Here is a 7,393-nt window from a genome sequence, read left to right on the forward strand (position 1 = left end):
ACGTCCTCGTCTTGGTGCTTCCATCCTCTTCTATTTCAAAAAAAAAAACTGCTCTGATACCACTTGATGGGGCCAGCCCACGTGGTCCCACGCTATCCCAACTTATGTGGACCTACACTAAAAATCTGGCTCGGTATATGGTGATTGCAAATTGATTTTGGTTTTAATTGACAATCAATCCACGATACTTGGTATTGTTTCTCCTTATGACACCTGCCCTCCTCGAATTTGACAAACCCTAATTCACTTTTTACTGTCGGTTCGCGCCTCTCCCGTCATTCTTACCTTTGTTACTTGGTCTCGGTGGTCTCGGACTGGTTTTGGCTCCGCCTCTGGTTATCTCTGTCTGTGGTGAAACCCTGTTGAGTTTCCGCCGGTCTTATGGTGAAATAATGCTGCTTAGCTCTGTCTGGTCATTACTGTGAGAGTCTGTATATTCGGCTTCAAGTTTTTGTTGGTAAGTTACTGTGACTCCACCGTGCATTCAATTCGTTTTTATGACTGTGAGAACATTTCTGGGTTTGCTCTTGTGAATACTGTCGGTTCTGGTCTTCTTAGCAAATTTGTGGTGAATGCCTGTAATGAATGATGTCTGGTCCGCTCAGTTGACAGATGCACAGGTCGATGGTCTCTCAGCTTGGTTCTTCTCCGGCGCTCGGCTCTGTAAACAAGGTATGACTCCGTTTCATGCTATTTTCCTTTTTCCTCTGTTTGTGCTGGAACTAACGTTCCGCAGCCCCTCCGTGGACAGGGTCAATGCTTCGGTTCTGTAGGCCTTTGGTTCCAGCTCACTGTAAGGTATGGTGACTTCACCTCAACCATACGCAGGTTTTCTTATACTTACAGTATCATAGTTTCATTCTTATGTGCAAGGGTTTTGTCTGGTTATAAACCCTGACCCTCCACCTTATATTTCGCTTGCAGGGGTGGTCGGTTCCCGTGTCTTCGCAAGGGCTCTTATCGATTCCACCCGGGTAGCTCTGCTCTCGTTTCACTTTCTTGCAATGGCTCTTGGTCTTTGTCGTGTTTGCTATCGCTTGTTGTGTGACCTGTTAGTTGGTCTGTCGAGTCTGGGCTTGTTGGGTTTTCTCAAACCCTCAGCCGTAACGTAGGAGGGTTTTATTTGTGGGTCGTTTGCAACTTGTTCGGTGAACCCTCGATGTACAGCATATGTAATTCTTTTGTTATGTAGAAATACAATGTAATATTCAGCGATATATAAACTTGGCTACAGTTGGTTCTGGTGGCTTACCCGGTTGCTATTATGGTCTAGTTTGTCCCTCTGTATTTGCTGGTTCCTTCCCGCCTTGTGCTCACTGTTGTCTCGGCCAGTTAATCGATTCTTGGATACTGTAAAACACTGTTATTGTATTTACCTGAAATGAAATAATTATACAACACTTATACATGTAGATTATTTGTTACTGAGGACATAAATATTTGAACAGTTTGTTTACTCGTGCACTGAATTAGATGAAGGAAAAAAATATGTATATCTATTATTCTCATTCAAATGCTCCGCTGCTGAACCCCTCTGTGTTATCTTGCTTGTCTTTTTGTATAATAGTTTCAGGCAGTTTGATAACTGCTGGTAGTTATTCTATTACAATTTATTTTGCAGTTACTGTAGGCATGATTTTCTTGACTATTCATTAGTTTACTTTGTCTGCCTTTACACCATAAGGGTTAGTTGTCTTTAATCACCTATTGACACTAATCTATTCTTAACTTGTCTAACTAGGCCCTATTACAACATTTTAAATATAATGAACAAAAATTTAAAACAACAGAAGTCAATACTGTAGTTGACCATGAAAGAAATAAAACAAAAAAAACATAGGAACTCGGACAAGCTTGCTGTCCACTCAATGAACTGTTTATCCCTCCCAATCTTCTTCAGAAACTATGTTCGCCCTCTCTCGGTCTTCACCCTGTCGACCAGATGCTCCTGCATCAATTATCTTGATTGATCTTAACTTGTTTGATTCAATGAGATGAATGCATTAGGGGTAGGTTATACAAAGAATTTTTGTAATAGACTTGAGAAGTTGTATGAATCCAAGTCTTTGATGAACATGATATTCCCAAGGAAGATGTTGTATGTCCTTAATATGAAGGATGATTATAGTGTGATCAATTGCCTAAATGCTTTCAGTTCTCTTAAAAATCAACTAAAGGTGTTTAGAGATGAGGTGAAGGATGTGAGAAAGATGAGGTGAAGGATTTGAGCAATGCATTTTCTTTCTTTACAATCTACTCAATTCTAGGGTTAGCATTATTGTTTCCATTAGTGGGATTGGAGGATCTTGAGATACATGAGGTTGTTGGTCAAATTGGTCAAATGTTACAAGAAGAACAAGGAATATCTATGAATTCACTAGTGACAAGAGGATGTGCCAAGGAGAGGAAAAGTAAAAAGTTTGGTGGAAATATATCTAAATCAAGAGGAATATCTTCAAGTGCATGAAGTAGAGGAAGGAAGTGATAACAATTGATATGTTGGAGGTGCAAACAAAAGTGACATAAGAAAAGTGAAGTATTGTTGATTTTTCTAAGAATAAAGAATAATTCTCTACCTAGAGGGAAGTTTATGTATTGTTGCTATATGTTTGGAAGTGAGGATTCCAGAGGAGGTGTGGTTGTTCAATTCAAGAGATTCTTTCCATATGAAATCCACGTAGATAATGGTTCATGAATGCAAGATTTTCCTTGGTGATAATTTCAATCTTGAAATTATTGGTAAAGGTAATGTGAGAATCATGTACAAATTATGGAAGGATAAAGTAGATACCTAATGTGAGGCATGTCACTACTACATATAGGAAAAAATTCCGATGACATATTCAGATGGTATGGCCCATATTGTCACAAATTACAAGAAAAATTCTTTTTTTTTTCATTTTCTTTTGTAAAGTGCCCATGTTTATCGGTATTCTGAAGGCCGATGAACAAGGTGTCGATATTCTGATGATTTATCTATATGGTGTTTGTCTTCCGATGCAAACTATGTGAATGTTATTTTATTGTTTGTTTGACTATCCATCTTTGACTTTGACTAGTCAAAGGGCGTCGAGATTCCGACTATCAACAAAAATATCAATATCTCGCATGTAAGAGATGTTGTGATAGCTTTGCTATAACTACAATAATTTTGAAAGGTTATAAGGTCTTTTTCGTGAGAAAAAAACATATTTTTTTTTATTATATATTAATGGCATAGGGAATATATATATATATATATCATAAAAATATAATATTAGATCTAATTACACATCCACTCGGTTTTATAACATAATCATCACATAATTTTTTTGTGGCCAGGAAGAATGTTAAAAAACATTAGATGGGGAATGTCTAATCATCCAAGGGTCGATGATGGGAAATGTTATTGCCCTTGCACTCTTTGCGAGTGCGCACCTCCGCGAAGAATTTCATTTGCTACACCTGATAGACATTGTAGGAAGAATGAGCACATCGAAGGGGGTAACAAATATCATCCAGTGGTAAGCCATTTATGAATAACTATATATATATTTTTTATATTAACTGTATTTGTAAAAATAATTATTGTTATAATATTTGTTCTACGAACTAATTTCACGTGATTATTTGTAGTTATTATAAAGTCAAGGTGGCCCCCTAGGTACTGTGATACGAATGTGCTAAGTAGTAGTACTATAAATGATGTTCTACAAGTTGAGGAACACAGAGCGAATATTGAAGATCAAGATAATGATCCTGTGGAAGAAAATGACAATAATAACATAGTTCAAGATGATGGGACAAAGCAATTGATACAAGACTTGATGAGAAGATGATGTTATCTGTGATGAATGTGTGCTAAAGAAGGAAAGGACACCACTTTACAAAGGCTCAAGAGTAAATATTCTCTTTGCTACATTATTGTTGGTGAACTAACAGGTTTTGAATGGCTTGTCAAACACTTGTATGACACAGATCCTAAGGTATAATGTAATATGTTTCATCACATGAAAGGCTGATTTATTTCCTTGTTTTTAAAGGTTAATTAATGCGTAAAATAAGAATGCAATATTTATGATTAATATTCTTTACACTAACTAGTGATTTTTTATGTTGTACTAGATTTTTAGGTGAATTTTTGTTACCATCATCAAATAAGTTACCTTGCACATACCAAGATTTATATGCCATTATGAAAGAAATTGGAATGGAGTATCAAGCTATAGATGCATGTCCTAATGATCATATTATATGCTATGGGCAGCATGCATTGAAAACAAAATTCCCATAATGTTAAAGCAATAGATATAGAAGTAATCAACTGACAAAAAGAGTGCCTTAAAAGGTTCTTTGTCATATTCCCATAATTCCACGTTTGCAGCGATTGTTCAAGTGTGAAAGCATAGCACAATTTATGGATTACCATGCATGGAAGAGAAGTGGAGATGGTTTTCTTTGGATACCTGTAGATGGTTATGCATTTAGGGAAATTGGGGAAATGGGTTGTGTTTTAAAGACGAACCCCGTAATGTTAGGCTTTCATTGATAGTTGACAGTGTTAATACATTTGGAGAGCTTAGGTCTATTTACTCAATGTGGCCAATTTCTGTTATCAACAATAACCTTCCTCCTTGGGTGCCAATAAAGAGGGAGCACATTATGTTGACAATGATTCTTCTAGGTAATTTTTTACATTAAACTTTTGAATATTGTAACACTTTCATTTTTATGGTTTGTTTCATAATATGTTATTTATTTATTTACTTATATGTACTTATCATAATAGTAATTATGTGTAATTTCAAACAATTAGGTAAGTACCAAGTTAAAGATATTAATGTATATATCGAGCCTCTTATCAATGAGTTAATGAAGTTATGGGTTGGCATATGAAAACCAATAGGGCAGAGGAAATTTCAATTACGTGGAATACTTGTATGGACAATTCATGATGCCCCGAGACTAGTAATACATTTTTGTGGTATGTAACACTCCATTTCACTTTCATAGTATATAGTTATTTCAATTAGATCATATCATGCATGTTTTTTAAATAATCCCTTCGTTTATAATTGACATTAATCCATCTCTTGTAGGCCTTCAAACAAATAATAAATTTGCATGTCCAGTTTGTGGTCCTAAGATGAAATCTTGTCATTCAACAAGTTTAGAAAAGGAGGTGTTTGACTAGTATATGCACTTCCTCTCTAACAACCATAGGTATCGTTCTAATGAAAAGCATCTTTTTCTTTTTTTGTAAGCTTGGTGGGACTATATCTTCATCATGTCCAATATATCATCTCGATCGGGGCGGGGAATTGAACTGGTGACTTCAAATCAAGGAGTGCCTTAAAAGAGAACCCGATCACCATCCATCCAAAACCTTGGAGACTACTGAAAAACATCTTTTCAATGGGAAATAAGAGACTGGATTAAAACCACAAAGAATGACACCTCATCTCTAGAAGTTGGAATATAACATAAATTGTCATGAAGGACATGATGGGCTTCCACGAAGAATGAAAATTTATCCCACTCAATTCATGAGGCTTCCCTACTATGAGCACTTAAGAATAGCCTGTCTGTTTGATACAGTGCATATTGGGAAGAATGTGACAAAATTTTTATGGTGGATCATAGATGGTGGGAAGGATAAAGAAAAAATCGTCAAAATTTGTAATGACATTATGGAAGCCAATCATGCAATGAAAAATGGGATACAGTCAAATAGCTATGAAGACTAAAATAGTATTCCATGGTTATTAACACAGAAGAAAAGTGATGATCTAAAAGAGGTCATACGAAGAATTAAATTTCCCACGGGATTTTCTTCAAACACAAATAATATCTAAACAGAGAAAGGTGAATTTGGTGAGATAAAAACACATGACAGTTATACATTCATTAAGGTAATTATTTTGGTTATATATATTTCCATATTGATATATATACATCTTCATGATTTATTTTTTTCTACTTTGAATTAAACAAAAAATAGTTCATTTTTTTTTGTTATAGTATGTTCTACCTTTATCTCTCCTAGACAACTTCGACAACAACATCAAACAAGTTATGATGATTTAAAAGAATAATTGACATCTTTATTTAGATTCAATTTCCCCAAATAACATGTTAAGCCTATATAAAATATATTGTTATAATTTTTTTAAAAGTTATTATTAAATGATATTAAACCTTGAAAATATATATTATTCTTGCGTGTAAGCTTAAATGCTATATATGTCGATGCATAAATGAATCTGAATGTTAAATGCTATATATGCCGAGATATACATAGATGAATCTAAATGTTGTATATACTATCAAATATAGTATTCAATATGTTGTTGTGGGGTGCATATTGTCTGTCATATTTTTTTAAAATATAATATAATAATGTTTAGGTTGAAATTATGTTTTAATAATAGAAATATGACTTATACATTTGTTTAATTTAGTTTAAAGCACATATCTTTGAGATATAAGAAAATGAGTTTATGAACCAAAATACAAAGATATTTGCATGAATTCTAGGTGTGATATTCGACCACGGTTATATTACTCCTACGAAATACCTATTCACCATGATGGAAAGGAAAAATATCTATTACTCCTACTAAATACCTATTCACCATTATTGAAATACCTATTTAATAGGGAAAAAATATATTTAAGGATGGCCAATAAATTATTTTACATAGCCAAATTTCGTTTACACATAATAATATAGTTACACTTTAATCTTGAAATTGTATCAATAAAATTTAAACCAATAACTTACAAATATTATAATTTTTTCTTTTATTTAATTATATTTTGAAAAGAAAACATTACCTATTTCTCATTTTCTCTATATTTTTTATTTTTCTATTTTCAAATATTTAATAATAAACATTTTTAACTTTTAAACCATAAATATTCCATCTATTGTATTTTAAGAGACTAGTTTTTATCATATACTTTTTTAATATAAAAATTTTATTGTTAAACTTTCCTTAATAAAAAGTTAAAACTATATAAATTTAAAAGCATATTAATTTTTTATTTTGGAATAAAAAGAAATTAAAAATGAATTGTAGTAATTAGTATAGAGTGAAAATTGATTCAAAATACAATGGTTTTTGGGAAAGATCTTATTATAATGGGTAAAATTTATTCATAATCTAATATTTTTTAGAAATAAATTATGACATGATTTCAATTGAAAATTTGCGATTATTTTTATAATTTTATTTAAATGAAAATTTTACTTGTGATTTTATTATGTTCTAAATGATTTTAGAGGTTTTAAATTGATTTAAAAATAAAAATAAAAACTGAACAATATCATAATTTTTTTATCAAATTCTCTTTAAAATGCATAAATGTTAGTTATTTATGTATAGATGTTAGTTATGTATAAATGTTGGAA

General features: G+C 32.7%; 1 long non-coding RNA gene across 1 annotated transcript; it reads left to right on the forward strand.

Moving 5' to 3' along the window:
• The first annotated feature begins 291 nt into the window (after positions 1-291).
• On the forward strand, positions 292-785 carry LOC149138035 (uncharacterized). The gene is made up of 3 exons (XR_016264133.1): positions 292-457; positions 606-672; positions 737-785. It is a non-coding gene; the product is annotated as an uncharacterized LOC149138035 (long non-coding RNA).
• Positions 786-7,393: the final 6,608 nt, after the last annotated feature.

Source organism: Pinus tabuliformis, chromosome X (assembly GCF_031772625.1).
Source record: "Pinus tabuliformis cultivar Carrire ecotype Pingquan chromosome X, CPIR1, whole genome shotgun sequence".
NCBI classification, from domain to species: Eukaryota; Viridiplantae; Streptophyta; class Pinopsida; order Pinales; family Pinaceae; genus Pinus; species Pinus tabuliformis.